Raw genomic sequence first — 20,622 nt, forward strand, 5'->3', positions numbered from 1 at the left:
AGAGAAGCAACACAGGGTGGGGCTGAGCGGGTTCCTACCCTATGGTACCAGGAAGCTATGAGGTCACCACAGCCCTCAGCCAGCCACATATGGTAGCTTTGGGTGTTGGCTGCTCCACATTCCTGTGCCAGTCCCAAGGAGGAAAAGCAAGGTTTCCAGAAAGGATGCTCCTTCAGATGGAGGCAGCACTGACAACATCCTGGGCCAAGATGCAAGGGAAATCACCCCAAAAAACAAAACAGAAGGAACTCCAAGTACCCCTTGAACTGGAGAGTGCTTTTGGTTGATGAGGTACTTTCTTTCTTTTAAGCCTCACATGAACAACACTTGGTATTATTACCCTCGTCTAAGAGATGAGGAACCTCATGCTCAGAGAGACCAGGAAACTTGTCTAATTCCCTGCAGGGCAGGTTCAGGGGCCCCACCCTCATCCTGTGGATTCTGAAGCCTTTGCCATGTGGAGTTGGGGGTGGAGGTTTCTCAGGTGTCCATGGCCTGTCGGGATGGAACTGACTCCAGAAACTAGGGAGAATCTCCTCATCCTAAATATCCCTTCTTGCTTCCTTCTGTGCTCATCTCTAGGCAGGTCTGACTTCTGGAATATTTTCAACGTGCCAACCATGTGGTTTCTTCTCACAGAAGACCTGGGTGGGACAGTATGATTTAATGTACAAATGATGGAACAAATTACATTGTCATGGGGAGGAGCTGAAGTGGTTTTAAGAGGAAAATTGATGTCATAGGTCTTTATAAGCATTTTGGGGGGTGGCAGTAATGAAAGCACAGTAGTTGGCTAGGCAAGGATTAAAAAAATTGATTGCAAAACTAAATCTCTTTAGGAGAGAAAAAAAGAGTGTTGTTTTTTTTTTAAGAGCCTATATTCATTTGGAGGCACTAAAGCTTTTTAGGGCTAAGCAAATAATAGTGCTTTTGGGCTTAAAGAAATTGTCACACAAATGTTTCTACCTAAAGACTGGATTATAGACATTTCAAAAGAGGCTTTGTTGAGGTACCTTCCACTGGCCAGGAAGACCATGTTTTGATTTTGAGTTTGACTGGCCCTTGCTGATCTCAATTCAGCCTCTTGGTTTGTTCATGTCATCAAAGACTTGACCCAGGATCTGTGGGGCAGGTGTCCAGGGTTGAAAGGCCCTTACTTTGGCACGAGACCTTACATTGAAACCAGACATCATGTCTCTAATATGCAGTCCCTGCCTCAGTAACCTGGACGACAGAAAGACAGAGGGCTTCCATACGATGCAGAGTAAAACACAAGTGGAAGGTTGCAGGCTGGAAAAAAGTGAGACAAAGAGATGCCGGTTATGGCTCATCCAAACTTCACACAGCGTGCAGAGAATGTTTTTGGAGGACCAGAGGTGATAGATAGCCAGGGCAAGAACGTCACTCCCAATGTGCCCATGTTTTATGCCTTCATATACTGTATCCCTGGCCCAGAACCTCTGCTTGGGTGGTGCAGTCAAGTGGCAAGTCACCCCACCGCTTCTACCTTCTCAACCCAATCATAGTCCCTCTGCCTGAGAACCTTCAATTCATCTCAGCTGGGCTTAGGAGGAAACATGTGAATGAAAGAATTCAAATCAAGTTGTGCATGATAGATAGCCTCATAGGGCCATTTGTATTATGAAAGAGAAGCGTCTCTGGTAGAGAAGCGCCACTGTGAAGATAGACTTCAGATGTGAGGGCAGGGAGCCAGGCCAGCTGTGTGGAGCTGTACACCAGCCAGCCAAGCCACTGAATATCTGCTTTCAGGAGGTTTTGTGGAGCCGCTCCAGTCCTCCTCTGCTGCTGCAACATTAGCCCATTTCTTCCAGTCTCTATGAAAGGTCAGAAAGAGAAGAAGAGATTCTTTAGTTCTGGCACTACATATTTAATATCAGATCTTTGTACTTGAGCTTGCAATGTGTACATGCATATTCCATTAGCCTTGAAAATAGTAGTACAAAGAGCATTGGGGCTGCAAAGGAAAATTTCAAGTACAGACTCCTTCTTCTTCTTCTTCCTTTTTTTTTTTGTGGTGCTGGGGATTGAACCCAGGCCCTTGGGCATGCGAGGCAAGCACTCTACCGACTGGGCTAGATCCCCAGCCCCAAACCCCTTCTTGGTCAACTGAAAAATGAACAACTCTATTATCCAACTCATGTGTCCATTAACTAATCTCTTGCCTTCCCTGGGATGCCTCATCATCTGCCCTTCACTTTTTGTGCATAAATTCCTAGAGTCTGAGCATCCTGACCCTCTGCAGAGGCCCTTGGATTCCTCCTGCCTCAGACTCTGCAGAAACCATCCCCAGGAAGCAAGGTCAAGGCTGGCCAATCAGACTGCTTCTGCCAGTTCTGATTTCCACTCCATCTGTGCAGAAGTCCTCCTAACTAGGTCAGCATTTTCACAACTTATTTTCATGTGGTCCATAAAATCTTCTGTAGAAGGAGATGCTTTTGTTGAGACTTTATTTCTGGAGTCCCCATGATGGAAGACTACATTAGTGCTGGAATGAGGAAATGGTCAGTCCCATCAAGTTAGCATCACTATTTATTAATATAAATATATTGTGCTTGATGTGTCTAACTTTAATATCCAGCCTGAGGAAATCGACTTATTTTTCCTCAAGTTTTCATCAGTAAGCCTTCGTGTATGTACTCTGGATAGGCTCATTATTGTCTTGCATATTCTGGCCTGCATAAAGAACAAATCTGCTTCCCTAGTTTCCTTCTATTTTGGAGCCAACTCTAACAACCATTACAGAGGCTTCTGCATTATGTTTAATTTTAATAATCCTTAAATTCCAAAACTAGGTCACACCTACCTCTTTGGAGTCTGGGTTTATGGATACACTCTGTCCCTTCAGAAAAAGAACTGGCAGCTCTGAATGAAATATTTTCTTTGAAGCCTTCTAGAAGAGGAGAGACATAGGGTGTCCCTGGCACCTGTGGGGGTTGGAAGGAGAATGATGCAAGGCGGTTTATATTCCTTATTGTTTACACGTTCACTTGATGAGATTTCTTACAGCAGAACATGACATTCTTGTCACCCTTGGGATCCACACCAGTTTAAAAGAGTGTTATACTTTGCTCTGAGTGGCCAAATACCACAGGCACAACTCAATTTTAAAATTTTGCAATCCTGGCATTCCAAAGGCAATGTGCACAGCGGTGCAAGAACAGACGCGGTCCCTGTTTGAAAAGGTGAGAGCCCAGACAGGGCTTAGTCTTCAAAAAAGAGTGTCAAATCATTCTCAACTTGAGATGTTTGCTTGGGCAGCATTTTTTTCTTCCTGTGGAGGAGATTTTTGTTTACAGGATTTAATAATTAAATGTGTGTGCGTGCACACACACACACACACACAGATACACAATCATGCATTGTTTAGCTGTGGGATAAAGGTCAGCTCTTGGCACACAGTGGTTTTCCAGTTTCTGATCCTTTTTTATTCCCCACATGCAGATCAGCAGATATGTAATTATAATTAAGACAACTAAGTGCAAAGTATGAGACAGCCGTCAGACATCTTGTGAATTATTTGTTCAGCTATGGGGGTAAGCCCACTTTTGTTGAATTCTAGTAACAATTACATAATTTTGAGTGTTCATATTCAGCTAGTAATGTTATTTTGTTGGGATAGTTGATATAGGTGCCAAATCCTCTGTGCAATGGGAAACAGGGTCCCATTTGCTAATGTGTGTGGGGTTCTGAAGACAAAAGTTCCACGGACATCAGTGGCTCTTACAAGCTGTTAAGAAGGACCAAGTCAATTCTCTCTGTAGGAATGAGATGCCAGAACACAGGGCTTCAGAGTTAGGGATCATTTTCTCCAACCGCTGGAATTCATAGATTGAATCCAATTGAGACTTAGAAGTGAGCAGCTCAAGTTTACACAGGTAGTTAATAGCTGAGCAGGGCCTATGAACTTCTTGCTACAGACTAATTCCACCTAGAGTTCATAAATTCTCTTCACTACAAGATGAAAAATTAAAATTCCTTTCCATTTAGTAGTACTTAGGCTATAGCAAATATTAGAAAAAAGATGAAGAAAAGGCAATTGGTAAGTACTTTATGATATAACCCTCACCAGAAATTGGACTTGTCATCTAAGTATTTTTAAAAGCCATATATATTAGGGGATAGGAAAGGTAGCAGAATACAACAATTACTAATTGGGCATTATGTAAAATTGTGGATGTGTAACCTATGTGATTCTGCAATCTGCATTTGGGGTAAAATTGGGAGTTCATAACCCACTTCAATCTAATGTATGAAATATGATATGTCAAGAGCTTTGTAATGTTGTGAACAACCAATAAAAAAATAAAAAATTAATAAAAAAAATAAAATAAAATAAAAGCCATATATATTATCAACTGCAAAAAAATTAAAGTGGACATTATAATTCTTAAAGATTTTTAAAAAGCTGTGTAAAATTTCCTAACATTTGATTACTCTTGATACGCAATTCAAGAAAGAACAGGTTGGCTTAGAATTTGTGGAATGTCTCTTATTCTTATGGGCCTTGAAAACAAATAGAAATGCAATGAATATATTCTTGCTCTTCTGGTGTCCCTGTGTCCCTCTTCTGTATTCACTGAGGAATTTAATTTGGCCGATCACACAGGCACAGGAAGGGGCCAGGTGCAGGGAGGGCTGAAGCCTCCAGAGCTGGCCCTTCAGGAATTCTGACAACACGGTGTTCGGAAAACCATTTCTAAATGGCTTTCAAAGCCCTAGAGTTTGTTTAGGGGAAATCTTGCTGGCATTGATGGATTTTGCCTCCTCTTGCAGTTCACAAGAAAGGGTTTAGTGTAAAGAATTAAGTGATTCATTCTAAACATCTGATGGGTTCCCTTCACGTCTTCCCGCTCTGATCCACTTCTTGTGGCTCTGTTCGAGCTGCCCCATCTGTGATGAGGTCATTTTTTGGGGCACACAAAGGATTCCAGGGGGAAATACACATCATATACTGCAGCTATTCACAGCATTCATTCCTCCTGGCTGCTCAGGGTTAACAATGAACCTTCTCAGCATTACATGGGCTCACTAGGGAGACAGGGGTTAGATGCCTTTCAATGGAACCCCCCCTGAGGCACACAATGCATTTATTATAACGTCTTGGCCCTAAGAAGGGCCTGGGAACAGCTTAGAGTGGCCTATAATTAAGAACATTTAATAATGCACACACTACTTGGGTATTGAAAGAAGCGAAAATAAACCATCTTCTCCTTTCCTCTCCCCTCCCCCATAATTCTTCCTTTTTATAAATTCAGAAAAGCCCAGAGTTCAATTTTTTTTTAAATAACAATCACAAAGGATGTCTGGCTAATTGGGAAAGGGAAATTAAATTACTTGGGAACATTCTTTCCATGTTTAAGAAGAATGACTTTTGCTTACTCAGGTAGTTCTGCATGGGGAGGATTTGGTAAAAGCCTGTTCCTTTAATCACTCTTGGACTCAACTTCCAAAGGCTTTGAGGGGCAGGGATCCACTAACAAAGGGGTGTCCCTTGGGTTAAGTGGCCATTCAGATGGGCAACTCTTTAGCTCACTGTGGAAGGAAGGAAGGAGCAGCTAGAAGTGTCTCCCCAGCAGTGCCCCATGTCCTAGTCCCCAGAGCTCTGTATTTTGTGAAGGTGTGCAGAGTTTTTGAGGTCAAGAAAAGGGCTTTATGGATGTGAACAAGTTACAGGCAGAGAACTCAGACTGGAGGAAATGAGAATTAGGCAGTAGGAGCATGACATACATGTAGGTCTATAAGCAGCAGCATGAGGTATGGGGTGAGAGGGGCCACAGGTATTAGCCCACGCTCTGCCCCTGCTTGCATCTGAACATGACTCATATTTTTGAGTTGAACCTCTCTAAAGCTCTGTGAGCCTCTCTTCATTTGTGAAATGAAGATGTTAATAAGAATAGTTGAAGCCTAGATCAGAAATCTTGGGAAAGTGACTAAAGTTCTCTAAGCCTCACTTTCTTTATTAGATAGTGAGGTCAAAAATACTCATCTTCAATGGGGAGCCAAGGAGGGAGGTGTTATGGTTTGAAAGTGAGGTGTCCCACAAAAGTTCACATGTGAGTTGATGCAAGAAAGTTTAGAGAAATGATTGTTAAGGTTGTAGCCTTAACCTAACCAGTGAATTAATCCCTGATGGGATTAACTGAGTGGTAACTGGAGACAGGTGGGGTGTGGCTGGAGGAAGTGGCTCATTGGGGGTGTGGTTATGGGATATATATTTTGTATCTGGAGAGTGGAGTCTCTCTGCTTTCTGATCATCATGTGAACTGCTTCTCTCTGATATACTCTTCTGCCATGATGTCCTGCTTTGCCTTGAGCCCTGAGGAATGAAGCTGACTGTATATGGGCAGAAACCTCTGAAACTGTGGGCTCCCAAATAAACTTTTCCTCCTCTGCAGTTGCTCTGGTCAGATCTTTAAGTCACAGCAGCAAAAAAGCCGACTAAAATAGGAGGGAAAGGGAAAGAATTGGGGAATGAAGTCGACCAAATTATGCTCTGAGCATGTATGAATATATCACAATTCATTCCAATTTTATATATAACTATAATGTAACAATAAAAGAATAAGTAGAAGGAAGACCAATAGTCAAAAAGAAAGGGATTAGGGGAGGGAGGAGTGGAGGCAAAGAGGAAGTACTAGGAATTGAAATGGAGCAAACTATGTTATATACATTTACAAATATGTCAAAATGAACCCCAGTATTATGTGTAATTATAATGCTCTATCTTAAAATACCTATCTTGGATGCACAGTTTTGAGGACTGAATAGAATAATAAAATCATTCAACATACTTCTGGTATATAATAATCAACAAATGAGAACTGTTGTTACTTTTAAAAATTATGTCTTTAGAGGTACTTATTGAATTGAAATTGCATCATTGGATGATACAATACATGGAGCAAGCATCTGGCCAGAAAAACAAAAACATCCAAACTCATGGGGTAATAATAACATATTGTAAATCTGATTAGTTTTCTCTTTTTAACAGTTGATTAGCAGGAGATAGAGTGGTGGAACAAATGGGTGTTATCTTTTCTTTGGCCTATAATTAACTAAAATGAAATTATGGGCCTGTACAATTTCAATGTATATGGGTGAATAAGGTAACATTATTAATAAGGCTAGTTTTTCCAAAACAAGATAAAAAAACACACATGCTGTGGTGCCCCCAGCATATCTGATTTTGCTGTCATTAGTAAAGAGGAGCTTTTTAGTATATGGTTGAGAGGGTCTGACTTCTGAAGCATTTGGTTTTTAAAATGTGACATGAAGTCTACTGAGAAAGCTTAGCCCAAGAGTGGGTGGGAATAAGCTACACTCGGAAAGAAAAAGGGATTGAACTTAAATAAAAAAAAAACAACACTAACTTCCTTCCTTTCTTCCTTCTTCCCTTCCTCTCTTGCTCTTTTTCTTTCAGTTAAAGAAATGTCCCATCACCATTCAGTTCAAACATAATGCCATTTACTTTGGATTAAGTCATTTTCATATGAATGTTCTCAATAGACAATTTCTTATAAGCATTTGTTATTTTGAACACTATGCTTTGGACAAACAAATAAACAAAAAACAGAGTAGTGTGAACTTTTGAGAAGCACTAGAAGGACAAGAAGGACCAGGAAACTTCACACAAGGTATCTGTATTCTTCCATGCGCTAGCAGGGAGAACAGGACATTTGTTCTTTATTATTCAAAGAGCCTTTTAAAAGTCACCTGAGAAATCAAGCACTCTAAAGCTCTCCTGATTTCTTTTGGCTTTGGCCAAGAAAATGGAATTGAGAAAATCCCAACTTTTATAAAATATTGCTGTTGGAGGGTCTTTTCAGTGGGTTAAATACGATACAACTGTTGTTTGCTGGGCAATCCAGAGGCGGGAGAAAATAAAAATAATCATAAGACAGCAGCATGTTGGGTGGAGTTTGCATAGACCTGATCCCAATGTCAGAACATGGCTTCAGAGGTTCAGTGAGATGGGGGTGCTTCTCTCAGGTGATAGATAATGTGTTAAGGCAAAAGCAAGGATTCTTTACACCTCAGGTTTTGGAAACAGACCAAGCACTATAGTTCTCACGCCAATTTCCTTTTAACCTTGACCTTATATAAAGTGAAAGTCAACTTGCATCCTCTGAGGAATTCTAAACCCATTTGTGGTGGGAGAGTTTTATGCACAACTCTGCTTCTGGCTGCTTTTCTGAATCCTGATTATGGAGCCAGCATTGGAAGAAGCATCTAGTCTTGCATGCATTTGTTTTATAGATGTCTTCTTCTTTTCAGAACATTCTTTGTTAAAAATTTTAAATCCTGGATCATTATGGCAATGCAGTGCATTCCTTAAACTGGACAACATGGTAGAGGTGAAGATCTGTTGTAAAATCTAAGGGATGTCCTTGGTATCCATGGCAATGAAAGGCCTACCAGCTGGTAAGGTTTTCTGGAGCCTGCCAGGAGGGGAAGGGAAAGAAAATTACCATTGCAAATGGAGGCTCCCCTTCCACCTCCTGCCCTGGCAAATCACAGCATCCAAATGGGTTCTTAGGAAAGGAAGTTTTTACTTTCTAATACCTTGCCTACTGCCTGCAATTTAATTGGCTGTCATTAAGAAATGAAAGCCCTGGAAGAGCAACAGGGAGAGACAGAGTGAAAGAAGTGAACCACAAGGAAGGTCTTTACAGTGAGAAAATCAGTGAATATGGAAAGGAAAAAAAATCTCCCTTTCATGGCTGTTATTTTCTGGTATTTTATATTCCCTTACTAGAACAGAGCCCTAGGGATCCAACTGGAATTAGCTCACCTGGGTTCAGCAAATGTGTTGGCCTCATACTGGACATCTAAATGCTTTTTCTTTCTTAGAAAAAAGGACACCAAGAACTTTGCCCAGCCAAATCCTGAGTGGTTCTATTTTCTCCCCACCTTCCTCCCCCTTTTTTTGGCTCCAAGTCACCCAATGTGTAACGCAGTCTGGTTTATCCAACTGCTGCTTTAATAATACTGAGGTTATATAGGCTTATGGCAATTTTTAAAAATACTAACTTATTACTTGGAACAAAAGACATTTTTGAAGGTAATAAAAGTACAAGATGCGGTTTTATTCAAAAGAACGCCTCTTTTCATTGTGGCAATGAAATTTGATTTTGGAATGACATTTCATAAAAGTCAGCCATCCTGTATAGTATCATCCATTTGGCATGTCCACCAGGCCAGCAAATTCTGCAACAAATCTTTTGCCAGTGGATTTGGACCATTTCCCTAGGAAACCACAAGGGTATTATTGTGCTTTCTTAAGTATTCAAACAGGATCTGTTCATTAGAAGACAAAATAACCATTTCAGCTCAACTGGTGTTTGCTATCTGCCGAATACTGGGCTGTACTGAGCAAAATATGGCTAGAAAAAGCATGGTTTGCATTTAAGGACCAGGAGGTTCTACAAGATGCAAAGTGCTAAGGCACAAAAGTGAAAAAAATGTAAAGTCACTTGTAAGTCACTTGTAATAAAGTGATGACTGTGATTATATGATATTAAGTCTATTCTTAATCTTACTCAGCAATTCTGTAGCAAGGAAATAGAAATCAAGATGTCAGCATGCAGAATACTAAAACCTTCCTTAGTTTATAGGCCTCTGTACCACAGAGCTTGACACGTTAAAGAGGAGAAATAACAAAGACAGGCTTTTGGACTTCAGGAATGGTTTTTTTTGTTTGTTTGTTTTTAGCAGATATACTTTCATCTGTGTTTTCTGTTTTTTTTTTTTTTTTGGTAAGTATTTTAAGTAGAGAAAAAAAACATGAACTATTTTGTTATTCAAAAAGAATGTAATGAATTCCGCCGTCACCTATAAATTTTAAAAAAGTAGAAATAAAAGCAAAAAAAAAAGCAAAATCCAACTCAGAAGATTAAGGGTCATATGTTTTCTTACATATGCAGAAGCTGGAGAGGAAAAAAGGAAAAGAAAAGTGAGGATAGATCTCCCAAAAATCAAAGGGAGATCAGTAGAGGACAGGGATAAAGGAGGCGGGGAAGCAGGGAGGGATGTGGGAGGTGCTGGGGGTGATATTGGCCAAATTATATTGTTATATTGTGTGCATATACAAATATGTAACAACAAATCCTATCAATATGTATAACTAGAATGCACCAATTAAAAATGTGAGTAAAAAAAAGGATAAATATTAGGGTGTTTAAGTTATGAAAGTGCTTCCAGATCTTTCCTTTCAGATCATCCCCCATGGTATTTATTATTTGACCATAAATTTCTTTAGTGAACATTTGGTATATTCAGTGTAGTGTAATACTATATATGGTGTCTTATCACCCATAGCTTTGTGTCTCCAAGTGTTTCACCTGCCTTGTCTCCCTGTAATAACACACACACACACAACGATACACATGTATATACATTTATACATATATATATATATACACACACATATATACCTATGCATATATATGTATACATATATATATATTTATATCACCTATGAGAAAGACATATCTATGGAGATACATACACATAAGTATGTCTACATGTCTATCTTTCTATCTCTATATGTATGTCTACGTATAATACTTATAGACACAAATATACACATTTTATCTTATGCTGGGAAAACTGTCATATTCACTATTTTGAATATGACTTGGACACAAACTGATTAGACTATGCTTGGGACCTTGATATAAGGTGTCAAATGTATAAAAATTATCTAACTTATTAGTGGGAAAATTAATTTGCTAATTATTTTGTTAGTTTACACATAAAATGAAAAGTAAATAATTTAAAATTATGATTGCTTCTCTAAACATAAGCTAGAACATCCCATCTCTTTAGCTAGCCTGCAAGCTCCTTGAGGGTGGCTTCTCTAGATTGTTTTTCCTCCACACCCCCCAGTCCCCCTCATGTCTGTTCATCTCATAAGCATATGTCAGGCACTCATTCTCTCTAAGCTTGCCCTTTGCTATGTCCTAAGATGACACCTGGTTTCTTGATCACCTAAAGAGCCAATAAAAATAGCAAAACCATTTATGTGAGGTTAACTTGTAAGGATTTGGGCAAACTTGGCAGGTTATATTCCATACCATGACAGATTTGCATTGCTTAAGACTGTGACAAAGTATTTATCAGCTTCTTTGACAGTTTCCTTGATGATATGTTCTGTCCCCTTTAATGTATGGTCTCCAGTCATGCAGAAAGAAGAGTGGGCATGCATTGATTGGAGGTAAGAGTCAGAGCACAAAAGTCAAGGGTGATAAGCTTCTTTGAACAAACAGGATTTTTTTTCCCTATTGATTGTGCGAATGGGTAAAAAACAACTATTACAAGTCAGTAACACGTTTTTGAGCAAGTTCTATTCAACTTGCACAGCAGAGTAACAATAGTACATAGTGATATTTGCATTGATAGACTTTTGTTAGAAACAAGGAAATGTTCCAAATTATCACAGTTGACAGTTTAGAATTCAATTTTAGAATTCAAGCTTTCACTTAAAGTGAGAAAATGTAAGAATGTATAAAAATTGGTATCACGCAGGAGGATGGAAGAAATGTATTGAGTTTCCAATAAAAGTTATGTAGAACTAGAACACTACTCAAATCAGTAGCAATGGAGGAAATTTATTTTAAAATCATGACACGCATGTTTCTCTTGCAGATTAAAGTAGGTGAAACTGAATTTATTGTTAGAAAATACTAAGAAAGGGCTGTTAGTACTCCAAAAGGGATCATTCTTTTCCTTCTACTGAAAATCTCCATATATGAGGAGTTAAAGGTTATAGAATCCTAATGCAATACTGAGATGTATAATCCCAATCCAACATTGAGTACTCTAAAAATATGCACATAGCAAAATTTAAATTTGGATGGTGGAGAAAAGGATGTGAGGTCTGGTGGGTGTTTGCTTAAAACTTGAATGTTTGTGAATCAGAAAGTCACTTTCTTTTCTATATTTACTGCTTCTTCAATGAATTTGTATTCTTTACCTAATTGGATGAAAGTTTTCAAAGTGCAGAGGTAACTGAATGTATTTAACCTTACTATTTCTAGTTGTTGCTTATTGTCCTTGGGAATTTTGTTAATTGAAACTAAATCAATATTTTGGTCATCTCCAGAGTATCCAGTGATGTCATATTATGCAAGAAAATCAGAGAGTTAGAAACCTCTGTCTACTAGAGAACTGTAATTGGGCCTCTGAATATCTATCTCTTTGGACTAGATGGTCAAAAGTTGCTCAATATTCGGCCATAACAAAATGCAGAGAGGCAGATGTATGTTTATCAGAAGTGTGTTATTTAGTTGAATGGCAGAGTCTAGATTCTTACTTTGGATACAACTTCTTTTGTGATCTCTGATCTCTGCAGGAGGTAGAAAGTATGATGAAGGCTTCAGGGGTTACCCTCAATTCCATTCCCAACTTTCAGGGGAGATTTTAAAAAAATCACACACAGACATACAAATATGGGCAGAATTCTAAGGTGATCTTCAAGATCCCAGGGTCCAGGCTCCAGTGTACCTGCTTTTTATAACCTTCTCCTTCTAAGCAAGGGCAAGATCTTTAAATATGGTATATTACTTGTGATAATGTTAACATGTGAAAAAATGGATTTGGCAGATTTTAACTTATTTTGAGTTAATCAGAAGGGGGATTACTTGCCTGCCACAGTCTGGCTGGGCACAAATCAGGAGCCACTGAAGCAGGAACAAACTGTATTTCTGAACTCCACCAGCATGCTCCACACACGCTCCCAGGGAACTCTCCCGAATGCCACCCACACGGCTCCTCCAGGAACCACCAACAAGAAATCCCTCCTCCGGCACTTCCCCTACCAATGGGAACTCTCCAGGAATCCCTGCGAGAACTCCAAAGTAGCCTGAAAACTCCAAATTAGCAGGCCAAGGCGGACAGCAGGAGTCTAATATACACAGCTTAACATAACCATTATCATCTCAATGGCTTGCTGGCGTCACCTCTCAACCGCTCCATTCTGGCAAAAATGCCATGCGTCATTCGGACTCGGCTATGGCTCTCAGTATTGCCTTTTAAGTCAGATAAGAGAAGAAAATATTTTAAAGAACATTTATAATATGTAAAAGATGGGGGAGATTATAAGGGTGGGCCTAACCTAATTGCATAAACTATTGATTGACTGATTGATTGATTGATTGCAGTGATGGGTCTCACACATGCCAGGCAAGCATCCTACCACTGAGCAGCAACCTGTTTTTGTTTTATTTTATTTTTTCATGGTTGGTAGTAGAAGGGAAGACAGGTGTGAAGTATGAGAGGGGTTTGACATGAGGGAGTTATCTATGGCTGAGAGCTACCAGGGAAACCGGGACCTCTGTCCTACAACCATGAGGAACTGAATTAGGCCAATGAGCTGAGTTTGCAAGCCTCCATCCCTAGAGTCTCCAGGTGAGAACCCAGCCCAACCATCACCCTGACTTGAGCCTGGCAGGACTTGAAATCTATAGAACTATGACTCAATAGGTATTGTAAGTTGCTATGTTTGTGGTAATCTGTTCCCAATAAGAGAAAACTAATACATATTGTTTCCTTCTCTTCACAAAAATGAACCATATGCATTGTAGAATTTATAAGAATGTGTTAAAAAAGAAAGTGCAAATTACACATAATACTATTAAGAATAACCTCTGATAATATTTTCTTGAAGAAGCTCCCACACTTATATTTCCTTTTAATGTGTGAGACACATCTTCATCCACATAATTTTTCATTAAAATGGATAATGTTGAGCCTGTGATTGAATGAGCTGCTTTTCTACTTAACAGTATATGACATGTATTTTTCAATCCTGGGAATACTTTTTAATTCCCTATCTCTGTGGACATGAGAAGGTCCTGTCGAGAAAAGGCTAGCATGTGAGTCAGGTGCAGCTCTTTTACATAATCTGGAATGAAGTTGGAGGTGAACTATATTCGGTGCAAGGGAGTTCCCGCCAACTGTTGAGTTTACCTCCCTGTGTATTCCCACCCTCCTCAAAGTATTTTTGTGATGCTGATGTGAAGGTCAGACTAGACCTTGGGACACAGGCAACTGTGGCATCAGCAAGAAAAGAATCCTGGGTGTGGGTTTGTGGCAAAACTAATATGGCATTATGTAAAAATGTGGATGTGTAACTGATGTGATTCTGCAATCTGTATTTGGGGTAAAAATGGGAGTTCATAACCCACTTGAATCTAATGTACGAAATATGATATGTCAAGAGCTTTGTAATGTTTTGAACAACCAATTAAAAAAAGAGCCCCATGGGATAAAATGCTTAATAATCACTGATATCCACCAACCCATTATCATTCAACAGCTCTCTTTTGAACACCTATGTGTGCAAAACAGTACTCTAGGTGTTATGGTGGAATGCGATCATTTCTCTGTATGTCTATTCCTTTTTTTAATATTTATTTTTTAGTTTTTGGTGGACACAACATCTTTATTTTATTTTTATGTGGTGCTGAGGATCGAACCCAGCGCCCCGCGCATGCCAGGGGAGCACGCTACTTCTTGAACCACATCCCCAGCCCCTCGTCTATTCCTTTTAAAATTGTGAGTTCTTTGAAGGCAAGGTCATATCTCATTCATCTTTTCATATTTTTTTATTGGTTGTTCAAAACATTACAAAGCTCATGACATATCATCTTCCATACATTTGATTCAAGTGGGTTATGAACTCCCATTTTTTACCCCAAATACAAGTTGCAGAATCACATCAGTTACACATCCACATTTTTACATAATACCATATTAATGACTGTTGTATTCTGCTACCTTTCCTATCCCCTACTGTCCCCACTCCCCTTCCCTCTCATCTTCCCTCTCTACCCCATCTACTGTTGGTTAATTCTCTCCCTTGTTTTATTTCCCCTTTCCCCTCACAAACTCTTATATGTAATTTTGTGTAACAATGAGGGTCTCCTTCCATTTCCATACAGTTTCCCTTCTCTCTCCCTTTCTCTCCCCCCACTCATCTCTGTTTAATGTTAATCTTTTCCTCACGCTCTTCTTCCCTGTTCTGATCTTAGTTGCTCTCTTTATATCAAAGAAGACATTTGGCATTTGTTTTTTAAGGATTGGCTAGCTTCACTTAGCATAATCTGCTCTAATGCCATCCATTTCCCTGCAAAATCCATGATTTTGTCGTTTTTTAGTGCTGCACAATAATCCATTGTGTATTAATGCCACAGTTTTTTAATCCATTCATTCATTGAAGGGCATCTAGGTTGATTCCAAAGTATAGCTATTGTGAATTGTGCTGCTATGATCATTGATGTGGCAGTATCCCTATAGTATGCTCTTTTAAGGTCCTCAGGGAATAGACCGAGAAGGGCAATAGCTGGGTCAAATGGTGGTTCCATTCCCAGTTTTCCTAGGAATCTCCATACTGCTTTCCATATTGGCTGCACCAATTTGCAGTTCCACCAGCAATGTACAAGTGTACCCTTTCCCCCACATCCTTGCCAGCACTTATTGTTGCTTGACTTCATAATGGCTGCCAATCTTACTGGAGTGAGATGGTATCTTAGGGTGGTTTTGATTTGCATTTCTCTGACTGCTAGAGATGGTGAGCATTTTTTCATGTACTTATTGATTGATTGTATGTCCTCCTCTGAGAAGTGTTTGTTCAGGTCCTTGGCCCATTTGTTGATAGGGTTGTTTTTTATCTTATTGTTTAATTTTTGTGTTCTTTGTATATTCTGGATATTAGGGCTCTATCTGAAGTGTGAGGAGTAAAAATTTGTTCCCAGGATGTAGGTTCCCTATTTACCTCTCTTATTGTTTCTCTTGCTGAGAAAAAACTTTTTAGTTTAAGCAAGTCCCATTTGTTTATTCTTGTATTTAACTCTTGGGCTATGTGTGTCCTATTAAGGAATTTGGAGCCTGACCCCATAACTTGTAGATCAGAGCCAACTTTTTCTTCTATCAAGTGCAGAGTCTCTGATTTGATATCTAGCTCCTTGATCCATTTTGAATTAACTTTTGTGCATGGCAAGAGAAAGGGGTTCAGCTTCATTTTGTTGCATATGGATTTCCAGTTTTCCCAGCACCATTTGTTGAAGATGCTATCCTTTCTCCAGTGCATGCTTTTAGCGCCTTTATCAAATATAAGAAAGTTGTAATTTTGTGGATTGGTCTCTGTGTCCTCTATTCTGTACATTGGTCCACCTGCCTGTTTTGGTACCAGTACCGTGCTGTTTTTGTTACTATTGCTCTGTAGTACAGTTTGAAATCTGGTATCACTATACCTCCTGATTCACACTTCCTGCTTTTGCTATTCTGGGTCTTTTGATTTTCCATATGAATTTCATGATAGCTTTATCTATTTCTACAAGAAATGCCATTGGGAGTTTGATTGGCATTGCGTTGAACCTGTAGAGAACTTTTGGTAATATCGCCATTTTGATGATGTTCTGCCTATCCATGAACAGGGTATATTATTCCATCTTCTAAGATCTTCTTCTATCTCTCTCTTTAGGGTTCTGTAGTTTTCATTGTATAAATCTTTCACCTCTTTTGTTAGGTTGATTCCCAAGTATTTTACTTTTTTTGAGGATATTGTGAATGGGGTGGGTTTTCCTCATTTCCATTTCAGAAGTTTTGTTGCTGATATATAGGAATGCCTTTGATTTATGCGTGTTGATTTTATATCCTGCCACTTTGCTGAATTCATTTATTAGTTCTAGTAGTTTCTTTGTAGACTCTTTTGGGTCTTCTAGGTATAGGATCATATCGTCCGCAAATAGTGATATTTTAAGTTCTTCTTTTCCTATTTTTATGCCTTTAATTTCTTTTGTCTAATTGCTCTGGCTAGTATTTTAAGGACTAAATTGAATAGAAGTGGTGAGAGAGGGCATCCCTGTCTTGTTCCAGATTTTAGAGGGAATGCCTTCTGTTTTTCTCCATTTAGGATGATGCTAGCCTGAGGTTTAGCATATATAGCTTTTACAATGTTGAGGTAAGTTCCTGTTATCCCCAGTTTTTCTAGTGTTTTGAACATAAAACGATGCTGTACTTTGTCGAATGCTTTTTCTGCATCTATCGAGATGATCATATGGTTCTTGTCTTTAAGTCTATTGATGTGGTGAATAACATTTATTGATTTCCATATATTGAACCAACCTTGCATCCCAGGGATGAATCCTACTTGATCATGGTGCACAATTTTTTTGATGTGTTTTTATATTCGATTCGCCAGGATTTTATTGAGAATTTTTGCATCCAAGTTCATTAGAGATATTGGTCTGTAGTTTTCTTTCTTTGAAGTGTCTTTGTCTGGTTTCGGGATCAGGGTGATGTTGGTCTCATAGAATGAATTTGGAAGAGCTCCTTCTTTTTCTATTTCTTGAAATAGCTTGAAAAGTATTGGTATTAATTCTTCTTTGAAGGTTTTGTAAAACTCTGCTGTATACCCATCCAGTCCAGGGCTTTTCTTGGTTGGTAGTCTTTTGATGGCTTCTTCTATTTCTTCCTTTGTTATTGGTCTGTTTAAATTGTGTGTGTCTTCCTGACTCAATCTGGGCAGCTCATATGACTTAAGAAATTTATCAATGTCTTCACTGTCTTCTATTTTATTAGAATATAGGGTTTCAAAATACTTTCTAATTATCTTCTGTATTTATGTAGTGTCTGTTGTGATATTGCCTTTTTCATCCCGTATGCTAGTAATTTGAGTTTTCTCTCTTCTTCTCTTCGTTAGCATGGCTAAGGGTCTGTCAATCTTATTTATTTTTTCAAAGAACCAACTTTTAGTTTTATCAATTTTTTCAATGGTTTTTTGTTTCAATTTCGTTGATTTCCGCTCTGATTTTAATTATTTCTTGTCTTCTGCTATATTTGCTGTTGTTTTGCTCTTCCTTTTCTAGGGTTTTGAGATGTAGTGTGAGTTCATTTATTTGTTGGTTTTTTCTTTTTTTGAGGAATGAACTCCAGGAAATAAATTTCCCTCTTAAAACTGCTTTCATTGTGTCCCATAGATTCCGGTATGTTGTGTCTGAATTGTCATTTATCTCTAAGAATTTTTTGATTTTCTCCTTTATGTCTTATGTAACCCACTGATCATTCAGTAACATATTGTTTATTTTCCATGTGATGCAGGATTTTTCCTTCCTTCTTTTATCATTGATTTCCAGTTTCATTCCATTATGATCAGATATGGTGCATGGTATTATCTCCACACCTTTATATTTACTAAGAATTGCCCTATGGCATAATATATGATCTATCTTTGAGTAAGATCCATGTGCTGCTGAGAAGAATGTGTATCCACTTGATGATGGTTGATATATTCTATATATGTCGGTTAAGTCTAGGTTATTGATTGTGTCATTGAGTTCTATGGTTTCTTTATTCAGCTTTTGTCTGGAGGATCTGTCTAATGGCGAGAGTGGTGTGTTGAAGTCACCCATAATTATTGTGTTGTGGTCAATTTGACTCTTGAACTTGAGGAAAGTTTGTTTTATGAACATTGCTGCACCATTATTTGGTACATATAAATTGATAATTGTTATGTCTTGTTGGTGGATAGTTCCTTTTAACAGGATATAGTGTCCTTCTTTATCCCTTTTGATTAACTTAGGTTTGAAGTTGATTTTATTTGATATGAGTATGGCCACTCCTGCTTGCTTCCGAGGGCCATGTGAGTGGTATGATTTTTCCCAACCTTTCACCTTCAGCCTGTGTATGTCTTTTCCTATCATATGAGTGTCCTGAAGGCAGCATATTGTTGGATTTGTTTTTTTGATCCTGGTTACTAGCCTGTGTCTCTTGATTGGTGAGTTTAGTCCATTAACATTTAAGGTTACATTTGAAATATGATTTGTACTTCCAGTCATGTTTATTTATTTATTTATTTATTTTAGTTTGGCTAGTTTTTACTTTTTGGTTGTTTTCCTCCCCCTTTACTGAGATACCTCTCGCTGTTGGTTTTGGGCACTATTTTTCCATTCCTCTTCTTGTAGAATTTTGCCCAAAATGCTTTGCAGTGCTGGTTTTCTGGCTGTGAATTCTTTTAGCTTTTGTTTATCATGAAAGATTTTAATTTCATTGTCAAATCTGAAGCTTAATTTTGCTGGATACAGTATTCTTGGTTGGAGTCCATTATTTTTCAGCATTTGAAATACATTGTTCCAGGATCTTCTCACTTTCAAAGTCTGTGATGAATAGTCAGCCGTTAACCTAATTGGTTTACCCCTGAATGTAATCTGCCTCCTTTCCCTCGTAGCTTTTAATATTCTCTCCTTGTTCTGTATGTTGGCTATCTTCATAATTATATGTCTTGGAGTCGGTCTATTACAGTTTTGGATGTTTGGGGTCCTGTAGGCTTCCAGGATTTGGCAATCCATTCCATCTTTCATCTCTGGGAAGTTTTCTAGGATTATTTCATTTAATAGGTTGTCCATTCCTTTGGTTTGAACCTCTGTGCCTTCTTCTATCCCAATGACTCTCAAATTTGTTTTTTTGATGATATCCCATATCTCTTGGATAGATTGCTCATGAGATTTAAGCATCTTTTCAGTGTTGACTATACTCTTTTCAAGTTGATAAACTTTGTCTTCATTATCTGATGTTCTGACTTCTACTTGATCTAGTCTATTTGTAATATTCTTGTTACCATTTTTAATCTGGTTTATGGTTTCTTGCATTTCTAAAATTACTGTTTGGTTTTTTTTTTTAAGATCTCTATCTCCTGGTAAAGCTCGTTCTTTACAGTTTGAATTTGTTTGTTTAGTTCGTTTTCAAAATATACTTTCAATTCTTGGACTTGCTGTCTCATGTCTTCTCTAAAATTCTGTTCCATCTGGGTTAGGTATGCCTTGATTTCTTTCCTGGTCCATGTTTCTGATGCTTCTAGGTCCTCCTGTAGATTTAAGTTGTCCTGCATTATCTGTAATCCTTTTTTCCCTTGTTTTTTCATGTTGTTCACGTTACTTTCCAGCTCTGTTTGACTGCTTTGTAACTGCTTTCTCCTATACATTTGTTTTGGCTTTGTTTATCTCTGTTGTCTCTCTTTTGTGATGGGAGATTATGCCTATAGATGTTGGGCTTTATTGTACGTTAGAGCTGATTCATTCGATTTATAAAGGGCTTCCGGATTTTGTATGCATATAGTGGTTTGGTTTTTGTTCTTAGGACTTTAGGTTAGGTGCTATGCAGGTATAAGTGTTAGTATGTCTTGGCTACTTTAGAAGATTGCTCTACTGAACGGGGATACTAACTGTCAATTGGATCAGGGTGTTGGTAGGAGCTAGGTATTTAGGAGCACTATAGATGGCCTCGAAACATTCACCTATTTGCATTTAGACAGTTACACAAAATGGAGGACGTAATGCTTGGGATGAAAGTTGGGGGGAAGGGGAAGGAGGGTGCTCTTGAAAAGAAAGAAGGAGAGGGAGATAGATAGCACAGAGGAGAATGGAAAAAACAATAAAATAATTCCCGGCAGGTCTCCTTTCAACGGAATTTTGCTAGAAGTTCCTCAGTAGGTAGAATGTAGCTGTTTTAATGGGTCTTTCTGATCCTGTTAATTTGGAGATATTGAAAGTGCTGCTTCCTCGCTGGCCACCATGTTGGATCCCCCCTTTGCATATTTTTTAA

General features: G+C 38.6%; 1 long non-coding RNA gene across 1 annotated transcript in view; it reads left to right on the forward strand.

Moving 5' to 3' along the window:
• Nucleotides 1–3,482: 3,482 nt before the first annotated feature.
• The window catches only part of LOC144365062 (uncharacterized), a 162,997-nt gene continuing 145,857 nt past the window's right edge, over nucleotides 3,483–20,622 (forward strand). Inside the window, exon 1 of the long non-coding RNA XR_013423338.1 lies at nucleotides 3,483–3,554. This is a non-coding gene — a long non-coding RNA (uncharacterized LOC144365062). The remainder of the gene's footprint in view (nucleotides 3,555–20,622) is intronic.

Source organism: Ictidomys tridecemlineatus, chromosome 6 (assembly GCF_052094955.1).
Source record: "Ictidomys tridecemlineatus isolate mIctTri1 chromosome 6, mIctTri1.hap1, whole genome shotgun sequence".
Taxonomy (NCBI): Eukaryota; Metazoa; Chordata; class Mammalia; order Rodentia; family Sciuridae; genus Ictidomys; species Ictidomys tridecemlineatus.